The sequence below is a fragment of the Theobroma umbraticum genome, unplaced genomic scaffold (assembly GCF_002168275.2).
Source record: "Theobroma umbraticum cultivar Fairchild unplaced genomic scaffold, ASM216827v3 scaffold_20.0, whole genome shotgun sequence".
NCBI classification, from domain to species: Eukaryota; Viridiplantae; Streptophyta; class Magnoliopsida; order Malvales; family Malvaceae; genus Theobroma; species Theobroma umbraticum.
Window position 1 is genome coordinate 1,734,212 of NW_018397266.1, and position 24,500 is coordinate 1,758,711.

The window sequence follows — 24,500 nt, forward strand, 5'->3', positions numbered from 1 at the left end:
TGGAAATTCTTATTTAGGTATGACTTTAATTGGATCATTATGAGAATATGGAAAGAAAAACATTTAATGTTGAAATTTCTTCAATAAATTATTTATATTTATGATTACTGTTAATGTCCAATAAATTATTTGATTTTATAATCAAAATTTTAAAATATAAAAGAGTAATTAAAGTATTAAATCACGTGCAGCATGCATGTAAGACAAAAAAAATTAGTTATATATAGAGGAGAATTCTTCGCTTCTCATCATATCAGCCCTTTTTCTAGACTTTTCTTCAACATTTCCTCCTCCCATGTATCTTCGTCTTCTTTCCCGTATTTCTCTTGCATAGATGTAGCATCTACTTCCATGCATTTCCCATCAACCCCATACATTGGGCATAAGATGTTTTAAGTTGAGAATCCACCAGCTTGGGAGTGGTGATCTTAATCTCTTTAATAGCATCAGTGAGCCTCTTGCTTTTTGTAGCCTCATCAACGTTTAAATTAGGTCTTCGCCTCTAGAGCCTCAATAACCCCCCCAAATTCGTCGAGTATAGTCAGCCTCGGTAACAAATATCTTTCCAACTTCTTCGATCGGGTCAACTTTTCAAAACCTTTGCTGAATCAGTCGAGTTCTTTTTCATGCTTTCACAGTATTTCACCTTTGATGAACCAAATTTTGACTTACCAGTACCATTAGAATTATTAGATTTGCCACCACTTTTCAGAAGGTTACCCTTAGAATTAGAGGAAATCTTGGGGGTTTCTTGCTTGGACTTGGCTGCCTTTGAAGCGCCTTGCTTTGACTTGGTGGAAGCTTTTGGTGTAACACTACCATCATCCTTTGATTTGGTAGACTTGGGTGCGTCGTCATTGTTCTCATTCTTGGATTTGTTGCCTACTTTTAAAGCAATGTCACCTAATGTTCCACCACTTTTGGGGTAGGATACTTGGCTTTAGTAGCAATGTCATTCTCTGGTTTACAGACACTCTTGGAGCCATCTTTGGATTTGCCATCCACTTTACTATCTTCCTATGTTTTGCAACTACACTTTGTGGCAGCATCCTTGGGTTTTCCAAACGAAGCTCCTTCACCCTTTTTTGTTGAATCATCCATCGTAATTTTCTTTGTTGGTTGACCAGATGATTTTGCTTTCATTTTTTGAGGCATGTAGATGAACCACCAAGACTTGGATGATCAGCTGCTTCTTCCTCATCTGACCAAGACTCATCTTCAATAAGCTCCCAGTTTTCTCTTTTAAGATTTAAAATTTCTTCATCACCATCATTATAGTGCACCTTGTGCTTCGTTTTAACAAGATCAAATGTATGAATAACACCTTCATAGAACGCACGACCTTTGACCCACTAGACCTTCACCTTCAAGCCAACAAGATTCTCACCTTATTCCATAGAATCGAATGCTTTTTCTTTACTTTGGGAATGCTTTCTCTTGGAATTTGTCTTAAGGGTCTCCTCCATGCGAGAATCATCTTTGTTTGGCTTCACCGACTTTTGAGAAGCAACCATTTCCTTATCATAATTCATACTTAAACCTCTTGTGTAATCACGTAAACTACACAAGAATAAGGTTCTCTTCGTGATGGATACAACAGCAACAGGAAAAATCGAAACTTTTGATGGACCTTACAACTCATTTTCATGGCAAAATCATCAACTCAGAAAATATTCTAGTTTTGCTTTAAAGGGATAGAGATTATTATCCTCAAAGTGACTAAGGAAAAGTCTTGTAAGCTTCAAGCAATGTTTATTCCCGAGGCGGACTATGCCTGAGGAATTAGGAGGGTTATCGAGCTCCGGAAATGAAGAATTGCTTCATGGCTGAAAATAATACAAATGTTGATGAGCCTACAAAAAGCAAGACACTCGCTGACGCTATCGGAGAGATTAAAATTGGTAGATTCTCAACTTACAAAAGATCTAATGGTTAAGAAATGAGCTTGGACGGGAAATGAACAGCCTTAATCTTATATCTGTGCATGAGGAATGCCAAAACAATGCTGAGGTTACATGGAAAGAAGAGGTGCTGAAGATAAGTCTAGAAATAGTGTGTGAATTTCCAGAGTAACATATAACAACTGCGCCTATTAGTTAGCACGGTACAGAATCACCATAGGCAGTGCTATTATTGTTTATACACCTATTTTTTTGTCAGTGGACAGTACAATATTATTACTTTTTGGCATAATTCTCAAATAAATTCTTAAACTATTCAAGAATATTCAAATAAGTCTTTATTCTGTTATTATGGTTAATCAAACTTTTGCATCTTTATTTTGTGTAAAATAAGCTCTTATAACTAATGAATAATTAATTATCATTAGTAAAAATATTATTTGTTATTTTATATTCACATGGTATTGACATGAAATTGATGTAAAAGATGAAAAATATATGATCATATTATTATGCTAAATTAACTTATCATGCCATCGTCAATTATAGTGTGTCAGTAAGCCACATCATAATCAATTATAATATTTTAACATACCACATTAACGTATGCGACATATAATAACAAGTAATATTTTGACTGAATCAAGTGTTAATCACAAAGGCTTATTTGATTCAAAATAAAATATATAAAAATTTATTTGACTCAAAATAAAAATATAAAAATTTGATTGAATATTATAAAAATATAAAGATTTATTTAGATTTTTTTGAATAATTTAAAAGTTTTTTTTTTTGTATATTATGCCCTAAATTTTGTGTAAGAAGAGACTAATTGCTTTTTGAGTGACTCTTCGTGGCAATTGTACAAATTTCTTACACCAGAACTGATTCTGTATGCCACAGGGAGTCTCAAGCCGACAAGACCACTGCCTTGTTTTGGCATAACGGTTGTGAGAGTAATAAAATTGTTCAAGGACATAAATGTCCACGTTGCAATTCCATTAAGAATTCGTCCATGTGTCTCCGACCCAAAGACTTATCTCTCCGCATTGAGGCTCAACTTCAACCTTAATTACTTAGCAGAATTTGTCTAGCCCATAAAACTTGAGCATTTCTTGTCCTCTTTTTTTTTTGGTGTAACTTGTAATTGTGATTAGTGCAAGATGTTGTTCATCTTTCTCAATAACTTGTAATTACATGGATGCATGCGCACATATATTTAGCTTTTCAATGTTCTAATAAACTATTAGATATGAATAAATAGGTGTTTAAACAATTGAGAAAGGAAGAATAACTATTTTACAACTTAAAAATGCGGCAAATATGGGAACAATAACAAACAATAAAGGAGTTGTCTTTTTTTGACTCTATGAGGAATAATTTCTAATATGCAGAAAAAATTCTTAATATGTTTCAAAACCTTTAAATATACTTAATTTTTAAATAAAAGTAATTATAGCATATACAACAACATTTTTCTACCCTTGGCAGTCACTTAGAGCAATTTAATCCTGAATTTTAGCATCTCTCATTCCAGCATCAACCTTCCCACCATCTGCTCCCAATTTATTAACGACAACAAGATCATTAAATCCACTACCGTCTTCCTCAACAACATAAACTAATGTTCTCCTTGCAATGTCAAAGGCTAGTGCACCTTTATCACTTATAACTTAGCTTTTGGCATCAACTCAAACAAATTCAGATAATATAACTATTAGATCTAGGAGCGACATTATCAAACCAAACCCCAGGTACTTATATCTAGCATACACATTCCTAACTCACATACCCTATGAACCTAAAACACTCATAACTGCCCTTCAACATGCAGGATGACTAGCTGTAATCCAAAAAGACATTGGAGCACTTCATGCTAAAGACACTTTGGAGCTTGTTCCATGAACATCTGATATGAATGTCATTGGAAGTAAATTGATTTATAAGACAAAACTTAAGTCAAATGGCACTTCAGAAAAATTGAACGTTCGGTTGGTAGTAAAGGTGTACTCCCAAGTGTAGGGCTTAGACTTTTCAAAGACCTTTTTTCTTACCATTAAACATGCTACTATGAGGGTTGTTCTTACTATTGCTTTAACACATAATTGGGATATTAAACAATTAGATGTAACGAATGCCTTCCATGCCACCACGTCTAAACCTATTTACCTTGAGCACCTAAATTTCAAGACACTAGCCTCAATGTTTGCAAACTAAAGAAGGCATTATATGGTCTCTGCCAAGCTCGATGTGCCTAGTTTGATCATTGTAGCTTATTCCTTTATCAATTGGTTTTTCTTGTAATATTGTAGAGTCTTCACCCTATATTAAACACAATAAACACAACATCATCTATCTACATATATATGCTGATAAGACGCTTCTCAAAGGTAGGGATATAAAGTCTTTGCATGATCTTATTCAAACATTAACCAAAGAGTTTCTACAAAAGATCTTGGATTCATTCATTACTTTCTTGGTATCAAAGTTCATAAGTTTCTTAAGAATCTCTTTCTCAATCAAACCAAATATGCTACTAAACTTCTTGACAAAGTTTAAGTACTTGATAGTAAACCAAATTTCTACCTCATTACCATCCAAAAATCTTTTCCCCACCACTGAACCTTTTAAAGATCAACATCTCCATTGAAGCATTGTTGATAGCTTACTATAATTAATATTAACAACACCATATATTACTCTTAATGTTAATTATGTCTCTCAATTTATGAATTCACCCTTTAAATATTACTGTCAACTTGTTCAAAGAATTGTTAGGTATGCTAAGAGTATTGTATAAATCGATATTTAACTAATATCTCCAAATCCATTACTTATTTGTGTTTATTCAAATGCAGGTAGGGCTAGATGTCCTTCCATGCAATGATCCAGAATTGGCTTTTGCACATTTCTTGGTAGTAGTTGCATTTCTTGGAGTTCCAAGAAGTAATCCATAATGGCTCGATCTAGTCTCGAAGTTAAATATCAAGCTTTAGCCTCAATTGCAACAAAACTCCCATAGCTGACCTACCTATTGCGTGATCTTCGTATCTATATGGCTCACCAAGCCTTATTCTTATGAGACAACATATTTGCTACTCAAATCACTATTAATCCTATGTTTCATACTTGAACAAAACAAAAAAAGATTGACTATCACTTTGTTCGTGAAAAGGTGGCCTTAAGGATCTCTCAAGGGCAAGTTCATTCCTTCAAAACTAAATGTAGCAGACATTCTCACTAAGAATTGATGCACCATTCAGTCACAACATTGACCCTATAATCACTCTCCCTACCGTTGCATAAAGTTTCCTTGTATAACAGATTTTGTAACCTATTTAATCAAGAGGACAACTAGCTAAGTTCTCAATCCACAGTACCAAAAATTCATATACTTGTCTTCTGTTTCTTCTCTGGCTACTATCTCTCTTTAACTCTCTCTCCCTCTCTCTTTCTAAATATTTTCAACTAGAAATGGCAACATCGTAATCATTGTTGACGGCTGAAATCCCTATTTAGAGAAGCCCATGGAGGATCCAAATATTAAGTTCCATGAAAATCTTGATTGTTGCTTTATTTGGATGGATGCCTCCTTGCCTGTTATGAATGGGTAGGAAAGCAAGTCGATTAGATGATAATGACGGGTCTTGTGGTGGAGGTTTGTGCAATAATTATCGTTGGAGAATCATTCAGGCTATTAGGGATCCAAAGATGGAGAACTATTTCTCGGCTGAGAAAAAACAAAGTGTTGATGAGGCTATGAGAAGCAACATCCTCAAAAATGTTATTGAAGAGATCAAAACCAACACTCGAAAGTTGGTAGAATCTTAACTTCAAAAGATTCAACAGTTAGGAATGAACTTGAACGGAAAGTGCATATTTCGTTTTTACAAGATTTCTCACAACATCCAATATCCCATATTTCTTTTTTTGCAAGATTAACATTCATGTATCAAGAGTGCAAATTAGAGGAAAAATATGGTATACGTTACATATTTATTTGATATGAGGTGTATATTTCTTGGTGATAGAATCAACATACTTGGTAGGTTTTTCCAACATTATGTAATGATGTGGCAAAGATTTTGCTTCTTTATCTTGGGAAGCACATATTAGGTACGAATTGGAAATTAACTTAGAATGGCTAGCATTAATGACAATATAAAAGATGATCTGGAATTATGATTCTCAATAAAACTCACTTTTTTGGAAGAAAGAGGAAAATGTAAAAATCACTTTTATCTATTTTTTGATAAGGTTTCCTTCTAGAGTTCCTTGCATTTATGCTAATTTGTTGGCAAGAATGCAGAGAAATGGTATGAAGGCCTATATATACATATTCACACTATAGGTCTATATATCTTCATATTCTTGATTGTTCACAGTTCAGGTCAGTCTCTCATATACTGAAACTTACTTCTTCAAGTTTGTTAGTGTTTGAAATATGATAGAATAGCTTCACAAAATCACAAATAACATGAATAATTCCTTCCATTTTACTCTAGATATATTTGAATTGCTTCAAGGAGGATTATTAGCTCCTTCATTTTAATATCTCAACTCCTTTAGTAATTTTTAAAAAAATGTCATGTCCATGTGATCACTGTCAGTTTTATGTAAGGGATGATTTCGTTCTTATTCTCCTATAAAATTTTTGTTTTTAAGATCATGTTTCATGTATACAAGTTGATTTCCTTGGATTTGTTCACCATTCCATTGATTTGTTTACCTTTGAATATATAAATGCACAGAATGAAAGGTATAATATGGTTATTCAAATAATTGGTGCATGCAGAGCTCGGGAAGGAGAAGAAAAGACTACAAGTCAAAAAAGCGAAAGGTGAAAGTTTGAATCTAGCTGGTTAGTTTAAATGCCTAATCCATGCCTAAACTTCGTGTAATGATCACCTAAAATGAGCTATATGATTTATTGACTAGAAAACTTTCAAATCACAACATGAATATCGTTGCCTGGCGATTTGAGATTGAGTATTTGTTTTATTCTGTTGTCTTCTTTTTTCTGTTTAAGATTAATTCTAATTACACATAAATTTTTTCGACTAAGAACAAGAGTTTATAAGGAAAATTCTTGTAGTATGATTGCCGATGAAGAAAAAAAAAATTAGAGAAGCATGAATGGCTGTAGGTAGCTAGTGTTTACTTTTGTGCTTGCTTGGTTGAAGATGATTATTGTGGCTTATGTTGTATTTAACATTGGTATTGGGTGGTTCCACTCATTGTGTCAATGTTTTGGTGATTAAAAGTCTGATGGTTATTATGCTAGTTCTCTTAGCATTTTAACATTATACAAAGCGAATTGAAAGATTTTAAGTTAATCGTAAATTCTATCTTAAACTTTATATATTTCTTATACAGTTTAAACATTTTACAAATTGCGCGTATTTAATTGAGTGTTATAGCTTGTGTTATATATTGCATCTCAAAACTGTTGACTTTTCATGCTTGTTTTCCCTAGACTTTTTGAAACAACAATAATTAAGTATTTGCGATTAATTTTCTTTCATTATTGTCATTTTTATCATAACTACTTAAAAATTTTGAGCTAATGTATGAACAAATTTACTATTTTTTTATCTTAAGTACTTAAAAGACGAATTGAAGTACACAAATATTCATAGTTTTATATGTAGGTTACATGAAAACATGAAATGTCGCTAGATCATTTGTATTTATATTTTCTACAAAATTTAATGTTTGTTAAAAATAGCCTTCGTCAACTCTTATGGCAGCCAAATAACAATGAATACCATTGGTTCTACTTCTGCTCAACACCAAAATGAGAAGAATAAGGTTATCTTTGTAATGGGTGCAAAAGCAACAGGAAAATCCAAACTCTCAATTGACCTTGCAACTAGGTTTCATGGGGAAGTCATTAACTCGGACAAGATCCAAGCATTCAAAGGGCTAGATATTATAACAAACAAAGTCACCGAGGAAGAGGCTCGTGGTGTGCCACATCACTTGATAGGGATTGTGGATCCTGAAGGAGATTTTACTGTTGATGACTTCTGCCATCATGTGCTGAATTAAAGCCATTGATTCAATTTTGAAGAACGGTCATATCCCCATCATTGCCGGTGGATCAAATTCCTACTTAGAGAAGCTTGTTGAGGATCCAAGTATTAAGTTTCGAGAGTATTATGATTGCTGTTTTATTTGGGTGGGTGCTTCCTTAGCTGTTTTGTACGAACGGGTAGGAAAACGAGTGAACGAGATGGCAATGAATGGTCTAGTGGAGGAAGTTCGAGCGGTATTTGTTCCCGGGGCTGACTATACCCGGGATATTAAGAGAGCAATTGGGGCTCCAGAAATGGAGAACTACTTTTTAGTTGAGAACAACATCAAGGTTGATGAGGCTACCAAGACAAAGATCCTTGCTAATGCTTTTGAAGTGATTAAAATCAACACCGGAAAATTGGTAGATTCCCAGCTCCGAAAGATCCAACGGCTGAGGGACAAGCTTGGATGGAAAATGCACAGAATTGACGCCACATCTGTGCATGAGAAACATGGGAAAGATGCTGAGGATACTTGGAAGGATGTGGTGTTGAAGAAAAGTCTCGAAATAGTGGGTGACTTTCTATAGCAGGAAATGGAGGAGTTCTCTAATTAATATGTAAGTTATATTTTGGGATATAAATTCTACAATCATTTCATTTTACAATAAACAATATTTATGTTCTATGCATGGTTCGAATAGGAGAAAGGCTTATATATTCTCCTATTCTATTTATATTAAATTTAATTAAGAGGGGCTATGTCCATTTGTGATTGTCTTAGCTTGTAGAGCCTTTCCATCTAATCAATTTTTTCCTCTAATATGAATATGAATAGCTTACAAAATTGTAGTAGTGTTTATTTATCTCTTAAAATACAAGACTTTCATTTAGGGTTTATATGAAGAACCGGATAAGTTAGTTAAAAAATACTATTAATTGATAACGGCTTGCATACACATTTTAATCAAATTAACTGAATTTATCTATTAATTGAGTTAATCGATTAACTGACCTAAACCAGTTAATAAATACAATTTTAATCACATTTGGCCTTACCTTTTTATATAATTTGACCGTCGACTGCATAGGAAAGTAATTCCTAGAAGAAGTCCTTATTAGCCAAGGCAAATATTCATCATTCTAATTTCACAACCTTCGCACAAAAAGTGACAAAAAAAAAAGTCGACAATATTAATTAGCGGAATATAGACTTTGTATATGATATGGAAAAGATTACAGCAGTGAAGCCAACAAAAATTAGAAAAATTTGACAAAGCAAAAAGATAAATGAAAGATGGACACTCCAACAAGATGCATAAGGCAAACAAGGATTATTATATCTGCCTAAATTTTAAAGCAATGTATAAGTAAAAGACTAATTGTGGTCAACAGAATCATAGTTTTATGTGTAAGATTTTTTTTTTGAGCAAATTCCCTAATATACCAATAATGAATGCAGAATTAGATGCTCAGAATTGCTGTGATTCTTACTAGTAAAAATCCTAATCCAGATTCAAGGGTGCCAATAACTACATGATTCTCCCTTCTTGCAATGCCCGCATTCATAAAATTTAGAAACTCGCTGCCCTTTGGGCAGAGGTATGAAAGAACCGACTCCATGTGGACCACCGTACGACGACAACTGCCTATTCCATAAGGACCTGCCCCTATCAAAACTTGAATCTCTGCCTTGAAAATCACGGTCCCTCGGACCAACGTCCCTTTGTTGGCTTCCCCAAATATGGCGGATTCCCTACAGAAGTGCCTGAATTGATACTGCCGTTCTCCTGGAATGTTTTCCTGGCTGTTCTCGTAGGTTTACATATTAGAGGATCCTTGACCCTAACCTCTGATTCTTTGAACTGCTCCCCAATTTGGTCTTGTAGTTTTGGTCCGTCTCAAGCCCATTATCCAAAGACCATGGCCCTATTGTTACCAGGTGGGTCGCAGCCCATGTCTAAGCTATCTTTTCACTGGACTCTTTCCATTCCAACGAATGCATCACTAGAAATAATAAATATTTAGATAAAATTCAAATTTGCATTTCCTTGAACTGCTCCCCAATTGTGCTTGTAGTTTTTGGTCCGGATCTCCAAGCATTATCCATAGCAGCCATGCCTAAATTGTTACAGGTGGTGCAGCAGGCTACATGTCTGAACCAGCTACATATTGGTTAACTGAGACGTCAACTAGGCCTTGGATCTTCATCCATGTCAACACCTGTGGAAGAATGACCGTCAGAACTCTTCTGAGCATCGAGTACTTCAGACTGTGAGACCCCAAATGGCTCGTTGGTCACAGTTGACTGAGAAGGCTTTTGTAGATCATTTGTTGAGCTCAAAGCATTGCTTTTTCCTGGATCAAGTGTAGGGTTCAGTCCTCTTATAGGACTAAAACAATCAGGCTCAGAACCTTGAGCCAACTCTCCATCACAACGTAATATTGATGTAGGTGAAGCCAAGCCAGTAAGAGACTCCATTGCTTCGACTCTAGCCAAGAGATCTGAAACTGATTCATCACTCAAAGAATACTCGTTGTGTTCGGGAACAATTGAATCCAAACCAGATGGGTTGTTTGCAAGATCTGTGGGAGAAGAATGTGTCAATTGGCCATTTCCTGAAGTTGGAATAGCAGCATGATCACTTGCCAAGTCGTTTGGTTTCAAAGAATATTCAGGCACAAGATCTGAGCCCCATTCCTTCGCGGAAGGTTTCGCTGGAGTGGAGGAGTACCTACCCAATTCACCAGCTACTCCAGGAAGCTGTGGTCCATTACCCACTAGACTAGAAGCCGTACTCCAGCTAGGACTTGAATCCTGATGAGGGCCATTCGAAGACAGAGATTGTTTGTTTTCAGTAGCTTGACCTTTTGAGTCGTGGCTCAACTTTGATGTTGAGATAGGAAAATCTGGGAAATAAATACCCCGATTGCGTTCTGATGCTTCAAGAGCCTTAGCCAGAGAAATAAGACAAGAATTGGGGTCCCATCCATATGAAGAATCATGCAAAGGTGGAGATCGCAAGCTTCGCCCACAAGATTTTCCTGATTTTCCCTCACTGTCATCTTGCTTCACATTTCCAGCAATAATTTGACCTTTAGAGGTTTGGTTCAAATTCTCATTCATGTTAATCGAACCATAATCCCATCTTTCAACCCCATGACCCTCGCTCAGTTGACGAGACTGAGTTTTTCATGGCTCCCTAGATAATGTAGATGAGGGAAGTGAACTACTCAATTGGAGCTGGCCAGGGAAGTTATGATCACCCTTCATAGAGTCTCGATGTGGTAAAGAGCTTGCTGTCTGTGCTGCATTGGAATTGACCTACAGGAACAGTACAAGGAGAAGATTGAGAGCCGAATTCTTTGCTCTTTGTAGATTCATTGTTACCACAACAGTAATCACTTGTGTCATTATGGATTGAGTTCAAGCTCCTCAGCCTTTTTATTTTACGTCTTATTCACTCTCATATCCCTGTTCTCCTTAATGTCGTAATGTGCGAGTCCAATAACCCGACCATTAAACGTGAAAAATGCTGGAAGTCGTCACCAAGTTTTTATGTTTAGGTACAATTGGTCACCTAATGATTTCGTTTTAATCAATGAGGTCCTAAATTGATTTTAGATGCGTCAAAAGAATAATAAATTAATCTGTGAATTTTAGTGTGAGTTTGGGAGTACGATTACACGGGAAATAATTAATATTCTCGTGACACCCATTCTACGAACGGTATCATTTAATTATATGTTATCGTATAGTAACTTTAACTTTGATTTTATTCTTATGCTTTCCTTATCTTTGTTTATTTATTTTATTCTTTATTTTATTAGCAAATTTAAGTATTTTATTTAGTTTTACAGGTGCACATGATACAATTATGAAATGATATCATAATTTTTCAATTTTAAATAATGGAAAACGAAAGCCTTGCATCAAAAAATTATTCATAAAGTTTAGAAGTTTTCCTCAGCTAAAGATGTCTCCAAAAGAACTCATCTTTACAAATCTTTCGAAGAAATCCCATTATCGAAGTTCTCGTCCTATTAACAAAATAAACATGTCATATGCTATGCCAAAATAAAATTATGAATGTTGTCGCATGAACACGTTTATGAACATAATTTTGTTCATAACAATTTATATAATAATATATTTAATGGTTTAATGTAATTTACTACCTTATTTATCTTTATTATATATCTTTTAAAGAATGAACTATTTAAATCGATAATTTTTAATTAATTTTATAAGTTATTATTACTTTATTTTTTGAACTATTTTTTTATTGAATAGACAACTAATCTTTTATTTGGCGACAATTGTTTGAATTAATTAATAACTATTTCAATTTTAATTTTAGATAAAATATTATATGAATTTATTTCTTTATGAATTTTAAGGTAACTGCTTGAATTAACAGAATATTGGAATACAAAATTAAGATTTATCCTGATACTTTGGAGAAAACCCTAATTAAATTCCATTATTAGGAAAGTCATCCCAAAAATAAACAGCTCTTTACCCTTTTGTGTGAAATTCCATCATCAGAATTAATCCAAAATAACCATTATATTTTTATATTATATCATTTTTTCTTTTTCTATTTATATATATATATATATATATATATACACACCTATATGTATAAATTTGTATAGCCAAATATTTCATTTCTATTACCTTCCTAAATTATTCTTATTTATGATTAAATATATTTATTTTCCTTATATTTTCTTCCATTTATAAAAGTCTATTTCTTTACAACTAGGCATGTTCCATTTTTCTATTTAAATCTCCTTTTTCTGCTAAACGTTTCTTTATTTTCTATATTTTTACTTTGACTAAATCTATCACCATAATTTTTTTTTAATTTAGACATTTACTTTCTATATATATATATATATTCAACTTACCTAAAACTGTATATCTTTTTATAACTAAATATTCATTTAAGTTTATGTTCTTTTATAACTAACCATATTTAAAACATTTTTATTATTTTTATTACGATTATTTTTTTATAGTTTTCTATTTATTTTATTTTCCTAACTCTATTTGTAACATTCATACTACAAACATATTTTCCGCTGTTTATTATTTTATAAATATATTTATATCATTGCAAAACAATATTAAAATGCTCATAAAATTAACACTAACATCAATATGCCAACCCAAATAATTAAAGGTCCAGAACATACCTAAACTCTGAGCCCAAAACAGATCTAACCACAAGAGAGCTCGCAAGCCTACTTCAAGTGGCCCAACTACTTCCTATGAAACGCATCGTTTAAGTGCCTAAGGAAAAGAACTTGCTTCTCTTAAAACGGCGTCATTCCAAGTTTCCCTTTCAGCACCAAACCAACATCAACAAAACAATGCCATTTTGCCCATTTTATGCCTAGGTATATAAACCCCTTTTTCACTTTCCCTCTTCACTTTCCCTTCCCACTTTCTCTCTGACAGCTAAACCTTCTACCTTCTCTCTACCAGAACACTCTCATCTCTTTTCCTCTCTCGATTTTCAAAACCAGCTTTCTCCTTTCTTTCTCTCCCCACAAACCATCGGAAAGCCTCAAAATTTTTATCTCTCTAACTCCCTCTCTCAAATGTTGATTGAACCTTAACTATCCTAACCCAAAAAAAAAAAAAAACCCAACATCCACCCTACTACAGACCCCTACTATATTTTTTATGGTGTTTTATTTCCTTTTTTGGTGATTTCTTGGTTTAGTTTTTTATTGCCGGTAGGTATTTGGTTGCCAAACTAAAAATTAGGTCTTTTTGGTTTTCTCTTCAAGGATTTGTAAAGTTTTCTATAAGGTTTCCTAAGGTTCTTTGGCTATTGATACTAGGGAAATTTCTAGGCTTTCTTCGTTAGAGAATCTTCAGCCCCTCTCTGTTTTTTTTCCTGATTTTGGAGTTTTTATAGAACTCGATTGTCCAAATTTTTGGATAATCAGGAAGTGAAATCATGTTTTCTCTCCTGGACATGATTTTACAAGTGAGGGGTTCAAGGCAAAAATGGGGCAGAGCTAGTCCATCAACTGGCTTCTCCTTTTTCTTAATATGATTTTTTGGTTTTTTTATTTTTTTAAAATATTGATTTTTTGGTTTGTGTGCCTTTGGGACTTAAAGTGAAAGGGGTCTAATTTAAAATCAAAGCCGAATTGGTTTTGGGCTTAAAAAGCTTAAAATGGGTTCATTTTAATTGGACTTAAAACTAATTTGACCCAATAATATAATAAAATTAAATATAAAATAAAATAAATTATATGAATAAAAAATAAAATTGTTCGAACAAAATGAGGTACCTACAACTATCTCTCTTTGCGTATTTTAGAGAATCAAGAATTAAGTGAAGACATAGGCACTTTACTCAAACCAGATTGAAAAACGTTCCTTAGTTATGCAATCTTTTTTAAAAACCATAAAAGCTCATCATCTCAAAACAAGATTATGAAAATAATTGGGCTTAGACATCTTGGATGTTAGTTAAATTTGGGTTTAAAATTATTTTATGCCAATATAACTGGATTTAAACATCTTGGATGCTAGTTTGATTGGGTTTAAACTCTATTATGCCAACATAACTGAACTTATACATTTTATATGCCAATATGATTGGGTTTAAATTCTTTTCATGCCAATATAACTGAACTTAAACATCTTAGATATCTAAAATCATCTTGACTAGTTTTAATTTAGAGGATGTGATCGATAATTGCACCGATAACAAGAATGACTTTGCCTATGACATGAGTGACAAACTTACCATCATGGGAGATCAATTCACCAAAATCCAAATCAGGGAACTTTTGAGTGGCGTTGAAATAAAAGACCTTAACTAAGTTCTCATAAATCTTCCAATTCAATTTCCAGTAATGAGTCTTTCCTAAATACTCAAAATTGGCAAGATATGGAAAATAAATGGATCCCAAGTAATCAAAATAATGCGCTCGGGCATTACCTTTCATTTGGCGAAGTTGTCACTGAATTTCGTGGCAAGCGATGGAAAAGTGAAGTTCCAAAAAAAAAAAAACTACCATCAGGGGTGCAAGAAGAACCAGCTCAAGTAGAGCCATCAAAAGCCCAATGAACGGTTACTTTGGTTCATTTGGACCTTTTACTCATAATGGACTTTAAGGAAATATGAGGGATTTAAAACGAAAAAACTGAGTTACCCAATTGCAATTAGGGTGTTGGAAAGATTTTGGGACGGATTTGATGAAAGGTTGTAGGATTTGGTAGTGAAAAATAAAGGAATCTCACTTTAATCGAGTGAAAAATCAAGAAATAAGAGGTTGAGTTGAAAGGATTGAAGAGAGAAAAAGTCATGAGTTTAAAAGAAATAAAGTGAGACATACGTCTAAAGGAGAGAATTTATCGATAAATCTTGAAATCTTTTAACTACTCACGTAATACATACATCACATAATGCCCATTCACTAGGCATAAGATGTCTTATAACCTAGTCATGTAATGAATAAAAAGCAATCTCGCAATGCCTTTCAACTAATCATGCAATGCCCTATCAACTTGTCACATAATGCACTTTGATCTTACTTAATTTTGATTGGCAAACTATTGATAAATTTCATGGATCTATTGCAAAGTTCTTAGGTGGTCATCTAAAGATAGATGTTCATCCAATTTGCCTTCTATGCTCCATACAACCCACTCATGCAATGCCCATCAACTAGCCACGATATGCCCTAAACCAAGTCAAGCAATGACAAAATTCCAGTTAAACAATGCCTATCAATAAGTCACGCAATGCCTTATCAACTTGTCACGTAAGGCACTTTAATTTAAGGTAATTTAGTTAGGAAATCTATCGATAGATCCGTGTAATCTATCAATAGTTTCTAGGCTTCTTTGCTTTGCAAAGTTCTCGGGTGGTCATCTATCAATAGTTAGTGGAATTGATCGATAGATGTTCATCCAAATTGCCTTCCATGCTCCATACAAACTGTTCAAGCAATGCCCATCGACTAGGCACGAGATACCCAACACTCAAGTCAGGCAATGACAAAAAACCAATCATGCAATGCCTAAGTCACACAATGCTTATCAACAAGTCACGTAATGCCCTATCAACTTGCCACGCAGTACTTTTTTATATAAGGTAATTTTGTTTGGAAATTTATCTACAGATTTCACAGATTGATCGATAGTTTTTGAACTTTTTTGCTTTGCAACATTCTCGAGTGGTCATGACTGGATAGTTAGTGGAATCTATTGATAGATGTTCATCCAAATTACCTTTCATGCTCCATACAAGCCAATCACACAATGTTTACCAACTAATAACGCGATGCCCTATCAACTAGTCATGCAATGACTAAAAATTAGTCACGTAAATCTTAAGTTACGCAATGCCTACCAACTAGTCATGTAGTATATAAAAACTAGTCAAGCAATGCCTACCAACTAGTCACGCAATACCTTATCAACTTGTCATGCAATGCTTATAAAATTACCACATGATGCTTTATCAATCAGTTAGGGAAGGTTTAGAAATGAGATAGAACTTTCATTGATCAGTTAAGGCCTTCTCTAACCAATTAGAGCAATTCTATGCTAAAGTGACAGCTCTAAGACAGTGAAGTGTTAAAGGTATGATTAGAGTAAAATTAATAAATTATGATGTTCACATTAGGTGAAATAGATATAATTAAGACAAGAAATACCACAAAGAGTAATTTTTCTATAATAATCAAAGTTAGTTTACGAACTTAAGTATGAATCAAAAAATAAACAAAGTTGCAAACTTATTTCTCAACACTTTTAGCTAAAATCTCTAATGCATATCTTTCCCTCAGGCTTTGAATGGTGTTTGTCTTTAAGGTATGATTGTTCGCATTAATCAACCATTCTATAGTCTCGATTACCCAATCCCCATAATTATTCCCGTCCTACTGTATCAGGGTTTCATCATTTAATTGCCAGCTCGTTCATATCGACGGTCAATTTTTACGATGTGCATGGTCAAAGTATCGAGATTGGTGACATATAATGGGAAACAATGCAGTTAAAGGATGCTTCTGCTCTTCACACAATCCAAATGAAATCATATTTCGATGACCATATGAGGAGTCCACTAAAGTTATACCCCATTTCACCAAGTTAATATGCACTAAAACCCAATGGCCGTGAAATGGCATAGCACCAAAATCAAGTCTAACTCATGCCATGGCTTCCTTCACGGTAGACGCTCACCTCTTGCATCATCAAGAAGATGTTCAGGCAAAACGACCTTCGTCGGCTTAAATTTTTGATCAGGTGGTTGAGGATTCATTTCATGGAACAAGCTAAGCAAAATCAACTATCGATTAAGTTACGCTCAATAATTAAACACCATGAACTAAAACCCTTAACAAATACATTAGTAATTAAAACTCATTATAATATACTTAAATAGAAAGACAAGTCAAGAGGGCATATTTCTAATTGTACAGCAAGGAATGGTACTCACACTTATGCCTACACATAATGTTGATGCATGCATTAATGTGTTGGTTTTCCATCCACGCACCTTACTTTAAGCGAAAGAAATTTTGAGGCCTTTTTGTGTTTCAATGCTTAAAATGTCAACCCCAAATATATAAAATATCAACATCAAAACGTCATTGTCTTTAATAATTTTGAATCTTAAAGCCTAATATCGTGTAATATTTTAATTTTACTTTGCTTGCTTGTTTTTCTTAAAGCCCTCATATTTGTCCTTCAACATATCATTCACTTTACGTTGGACAGGCAATGGGTTAATATATAGGCTCTGAAGGTATCTATTAGCCATGCTCAACCATGCACCTTCAATCGGCGGAGGAGGTGAAGCCTCAAAAAAATGTGTGCTTTGAGCATGCTATAGGGCCTTAAGAAGAGTTGGGCTACGAGCAAGATATAGGGCCTCAGTCGGAGTTGAGCTACGAGCAAGATATAGGGCCTCAGTCGGAGTTGAGCTATAAAGAGGAGCTATGTATAAGGTAAAAGGAGGTGAGCTTTGAGCCAAACCAATTGGCTCATTAATACCAATTGGCTTATCAAGATCAACCTCGTGAGCATTGCCCTTTTTATTGAGAGCACCATCATGTTGATCGATAGACCGACTCTATATAATGGCAAATAAAATACATTAAAACATCAAATAGATCCCAAATGTTGTAAGTCACACAATGAATAAAGCTAAAAGCTCATACCTCAACATGGTCGAGTAGCCGACATACAATCTAATCCTATAACCCTTCCATCTCCCACTAGATTTCCAACTGCATTGACTACGTTTGCATCTACATCTACATTAATGGCATCTCCTGTTGGATTTCAAATTGCATTGACTGCATTTACAGTTGCATCTCTTACTAGTTCTACAATTGTAATGACTGAAGGTCCTTCCTCCACTACATCTTCATCCATTTCTTTTCATGCTTTAAGGCTGTATGCAACTAAAGATGCAGCATCAGGTTGCACATTTGATCATCATTCAATGATTGAGTAGTAGAAGCCCCAAGAGCAGCATGAGGGACATCGACCTCCTCGTCCATGATGCTTCTACACTTAATGACTTGTGTTATCCTTTTTTCCTTACACTCCATGATCTTCTTTCTTGGTTCTGGACTGAATTTAGCTTGACCTTCCAACTGCCTTAATGGAACATACTGATGCCCCTAGGATAAAGGGACATCAATGTCAACCAAATATTCTTTCAAGTTTTCTTTCGTATTTGGCTCCAAGGTCCTAATGTGCACAACTACACCAAAACATACATTGCCATTAAGTTGAAAACTAATTGACATATGACAACAAGAAAATAAAAATAAAAACAGTATCGTTTCATTCCTCATTCTGCCTTTTCTCTCCAAACTTGCAATCAGGTTATGGAGACCTATGGGCTTTTCATCACAATGCCATTTCAACATTCTTGGATAAGCATATTTAAATTGGTGCCAAGATCCAAACTAGCTTTAAATCTCAGGAATCACCTCCAATGCCCATAACTACATGTCAATTGTAAAACATTATAATCACCTAATAAAATCTTATGTGAAAAGGAAAATAAAAAACCTCAGGCCAAACTACACACTACCAGAAGTGCCCATACAAATCCATAGAAGTGGTAATCAAATTAATAGGTTATCACTTGAGAGCCAAAGAGGACCAAACAGTAAAAAAATAAAAAAAATAAAAAAATTTCAAAGAAAAGTCAAGGGAGTTACATTGTTGGTATTCTAAGAATTGGGTGAAAAAGTTAAAAGCGAAGAAGCTTACATAAGTAAATCGAAGATGAATTGGGGTTGAAGTAAGTGAATAGGAAGCTAAAGACGGTCAGTGTTTGATGTAGATATAAGGAAATATTCAGCAATTAAGAGGGAAGTAGAGGAAATTTGGGAATTGTGCGGCAAATTAGGCTTGACCTTTAAAGAAGAGAAAGAATAAGTGTTCAGAAAAATTGCCACGCTGGAGGTAGTCGATAGAGGATGGGAAACAAAGATAACAGCAAATGAAGTGTGAGCCATTAACTTGCAGGGACTAAAGATGATACATCAAGATGGAGCAAAGCTGCTGTAAAGATAAGGATTGAAGCAATGATGGTAAAGCTAGAGAAAGATAAAAATGAGAGATGACGGAGAACGAAGGAAATAAAGAGGTAGAAGTGAATAAGGAACGACAATGAAAAAGAGAGATAGTAGAAGGAGAGGATCAAGAATGCTAATAAGGAGCTGTGAGCCTTCAGCTTGCAGGGACTAGAGATAATGCGTCAAGATAGAGCAAAACTACTGTAAGGGTAAGGATTGAAGCAATTATGGTAAAGTCAAAGAAAGGTAAAAATGAGAGATGATGGAGAACAAAGGAAATAAAGAGGTAGGAGTGAAGGAGGAACAGCAATGAAAAGGGAGATTGTAGAAGGAGAGGATAAGGAATGCTAACAAGAAATCTAGATAGGTGAAGGGGAAAAAGATGCAGACAATAGTTCCCTATGGGCTTTCAAGCTGCGAGTGCTCTTTACTTTACCATGAATTTGCTTTTTGTGATGCTCTTAGTTAAGCCTACTTAATTTCTTCAACGAATTTGTTGTATGCTATTTTGCAGTAGTAAAGCTTAGGCTTATGTATACAGAGCACATAGTAGAGAGTAGGTGTTGCCAACAACTTATTGAGCTGCTGAAAACTTTTGTAATTGTAAAGGACTCTCATAGTCCAAAGCTAGTCTTCTTACGTCATTAGAAGTCTTCCAATGGCTGAAAACTTATGATGACATACTAGCTTCTGAGATCTTAATAAATACCGCTTTTCAAAAGAAAAAACAATCAAATGCCTTCTCGAAGTTTAGTTTGAGAACCACCCCACCATTGTTGTAGTGATTTATGTTCACACTGTGAATCGCCTCATTAGCAAGAAAGATGTCACCCATGGTCTGGCAACAACTGATGAAGGCGTTTGGCTGTGGCTCACAACTTGATTCACTACCTTTTTCAACCAGTTGGCTAAGGTTTTGGCAAGGATCTTATAGAAAGAGTGTTGATGAGATTGATTGACCAGAATTCTCTCAAAAGAGTTGGGGTTTGAAGTTTTTGGAATCAATGGGATTTGATACCTTTTTCCAATCTGCCTGATGCCATAAAATCACAAGAAGTTCCAAGATTTCATCACCTACCAAGGATTGTGATTTTTTGAAGAAATTAAAATTAAATTCATCTGAACTCAAGGTTTTGGACCCATCGCAATCTCATATTGCACCCTCTAATTCTTCAAGTGTCACCGGAGCCCCCAAATTCAAGGTCATGCCTGGACGCAGCTTTTTGAAATTGAGACCTTGAAAAATTAGGCTCACCCATTCTCACTATGAAAAAGCTCTTTAAAATATGCAATAGTGGCCTCCCTTACCTCCTTCAAATTGGAGATTCATGACTTGTTTCTAAAAATACCGTCCATATGATTAATGCGGGCTCACGATTCGGCTTTGGATTGGAAAAAAGGAGTGTTTTTATTGCCTTCCTTAATCCACTGGATCCATGATTTTTATCTTCAGATTGACTCCCTGTGTCTAGCTGCTCTCCAAAGTTCATTCACCATGCATGTCACGTCTTAAGGAGATTTCCTCATTGGAGAGATCACTAGAATCTCCAATTCTATTCAACTCTTCAATCTTCTCTTCCGGTTTGGTTATATTGTTATCAATGTTGCCAAAAATCTCCTCATTCAACTACTTCAAACAAATTTTCAACTGTTTCAGCCTAACTTCGAGACGAAACCCCGGTGTGCCTTAGACATTCACTGAGTTCTACTTCTCCGTAACAACAACAAACAAAGAGCTGTCACTTACCCAATTGTCAAGGAACTTAAAAGGGCCATGACCCCAAATCCGTATCTTCGGAGTTCGGAAAGAAGAATGAGCGGGCAATGGTCTGATACCGAGCATTTCAAGCCTATTTGGCTCAAATTATTAAAAAGCCGAAAGCCACTCAGTCGAAACTGAGAGCCAATCCTGTCTGCTCCTTTTTGTCCATGACCCGAACCAAGTGAATTTTTTCCCCATTAAAGGGAGGTTTATCAGCTCACAGTTGTCGATAAATTCATTGAAATCCACGATGCCCACTCCCTCTCCTCGACATCATATTTCCTCTTTAATACTATGGATTATGTTGAAATCACCCACACAGCATCGATTTCCACCTCTTTCGCTCTTGACGGAAAGTAAATTTTCCCACAATGTCTTTGGTTTGAATCGGGCAATATTTGGCCCGATTGTATAATCGGTTAGCCACAGCCCATTAAGCTCCCAAATAGCCTTTGCTGCTTCTTCCGCAAGAAGCCAAATTTTCTCCCCTGCTAGATCTTTTCTAGGAAAAAACGCATCCCCCTCTACACCGAAATTCTCTCCAATCTTTTTAAAGCCACTTCCCCCCTACATTTGGAGGCATATTATTGATAAATATGGTCACTGGATCCCTACCCCAATCCGTGAATCGCCAAAAGACATATCGCCTTCTTAATTGGTGCCAACTCTTGTTATTGTCTTATTGATCTGACGCCCCTCATATCAAGTTAACCATTTTAATTGGAGGCTCATCAAATTTGGAAAAATTAAATAATTAGAATTAAATCAAATCATTAATTAGGCTTTTCCACCAAAACAAAAAACGCAACAAAATTTGAATCAACGTTGGTTTTCCTTGCAAAACAAATGTGAGTGCCTCAGAGATTTTCCTCGCAGTGGATGGTCTGTGATAAATATCAGCCATTTGTCTTTAAACCCCCCAAAAAGAAAAAATGCCATCCACCTTTTTCCCAAGCTGGACCGCAGGGTATTCTTAAAATTTAATTTACTGCAATTAAAGCAAGTTAATGATGCTTTTTCTACTTTACCTTAAGCGGTGGGACTATGGCATGTGGAAATGCCATCATAAGGGTTCACCCCCACTCGGTTGTCCCCACCTTCTGTAACTGTGTAAAGGCTTTCAAAATACTTTCTTAGCTTTAAGCGAAGAGGCTGAATGTTTCTTTTGTAGTGAGGAGGATAATTTTCACTTTTACAGGGTCAATTTTTGACAGAGTATATATATATATATATATATATATATATATATATATATATTAATTGATGTATAACGTTTTTTAAAAAAGTAGAAATTGATTTTTTAAAAAAATATATATAAAACTTTCGAAAGAGAATATAAGAAATTAAATAAATTCTATAACTACTTTTACAACTACTAGTATATTTTTTCAATAATATTTATAATCAGTAAGTTGCAACTAAATTTTGAATAATACATAAACCACAAATAAAAGTAATTTCATTTATAAATATTTAATTATTAAATAAATATGCGATAATCTCATAATAAACATTTGAAATGTTGTAGAATAGTAATATTTGTCTTAATATTTTTTACTCAAAAAATTGAACTTAAAAAAGCAATACTAAAATCTTAACCCTAGTCCAAGAAGGATTGGCACGCCAAGAGAATAATCTTTCATCATTTGAAAAGACCCATGATGCTCAAATTTTCTTCGCAAAAAGATTCACAGCTTAGAAAAAACAAAATAAAGGAATGTGGTTTTTTGGGTCATCACCAATCATTTGGATTCTGTGATAAAAAATCAGAGAAGTGGGAAGTGATATAAAGGTTTTTTTGGACCCTTTGGCGTGCTACTGACGACAATCTGGTCTTACTCCCCTTCTATTTTCTACCTCCATTCGCATAAAAAGTCACACCCACATTTCACACACACCTTTTATTTATATCTCCCCCCAAAATTATGGGAAAAAATAAAATAAAATCTATAAAGTCTAAAGTAAATGATCCAAAGTCTTTTTCCTCTGAATTATTGAAAAGCACATTTTATCATTTAGCTAACAGTTGAATTTGCTTTTTTATTATTATTACCGTCTGATTTAGCCCATTTTTATTGACTTTTTGACTGGTAGTTTAAAATGTGAAGAACCGTCGAGGGTAAGCTTAGGAGATAGCTGGACAAAAAATACAAAAGTTTTAATTGGGATTGCCTTCCCAATAATATCTAGGTAGGACCAATTCAATGATAAATTTTGAGCACGTTCATGAGCTGAAACTTTAAACATTTTTAACAACAAAATTAGACAATGTTGATGACTTTTAAGTAAAATATGCATGTGAAGGTTGCAAAGTTTTAAATTTTAAATTTTCAGCTAATCACATTTTTTTATTTTAAAAGAAAGTTATTAATTATCACGCATTGTTCAATTGGAATGAAACAAAAAATAATTATATCAATTAATTTTTAAAAAAAAATTCAAACTCGACACTTCAAACATGATAGATACAAGTGTTAATAGTTGCTTAATTATTATAAAAATCATATTACTTGTGAGAGTTAATAGTTAATTGAAGGATTAAGCCGGTCAAACAATATATACTTTGAAATTTGAATGCCAGCCTAGACATATAATCCATGCGTGTGCGATTAATTATCAAAAGCGACGGAAAAGAACAATGATCAACCTGTACTGCAAGAAATTAATGCCATGACTTGCTTTTGTTCTTAATTCTGATGAATTGGTTGGGTAACAAAGAAAAGGTGAACTTAGTTAAGATTCATGCTTGAAACTAGAAGAAAAGGAAGCAGAAAAAAACATATACTAACTGGGCACAAGCCACAAGGATCACTAGCCTCCCTTCCCAAGCTAGCTCGCGGCTGATGATTTTAATCCAAGTTTTTATAAGTTGTCGGAAGGTAGGCTTACTTTTTTAGATAAATATTTTATTCCTTTTTTGATCAAAAAAATTTATCTTATAATTTTTTTTGTGCAAATATTGATCTCTTCACTCTCGTTGTTCCTTCACAAGGAATTATACGTTTTAAAACCCTTTGACTTTTAATGGTGTTTAAAGAGAAAAAAAAAGTTTTAGTTTTTCTGACTTACAGAACAACTCACATCCACTCTTGGTTGTGTGAAAAAACCAATACGTCTGTTTACTATTTATAGTCGTATTAGAGATATAAAGATAAGATATTACTTTTATATTTAAATAAATTAAATTTAAATGTAATTAATCTTTTTTTAAATTTAAATATAATAGATAGATAATTCTTA

General features: G+C 34.3%; 3 pseudogenes; 1 reads left to right on the top strand and 2 right to left on the bottom strand.

The window, feature by feature from the left end:
* Window positions 1-583: 583 nt before the first annotated feature.
* On the bottom strand, window positions 584-1,155 carry LOC149526739 (uncharacterized; annotated as a pseudogene).
* A 6,506-nt stretch (window positions 1,156-7,661) lies between these two features.
* LOC110423578 (adenylate isopentenyltransferase 5, chloroplastic pseudogene) lies at window positions 7,662-8,668 on the top strand (annotated as a pseudogene).
* A 1,274-nt stretch (window positions 8,669-9,942) lies between these two features.
* On the bottom strand, window positions 9,943-17,220 carry LOC110423445 (uncharacterized; annotated as a pseudogene).
* Window positions 17,221-24,500: the final 7,280 nt, after the last annotated feature.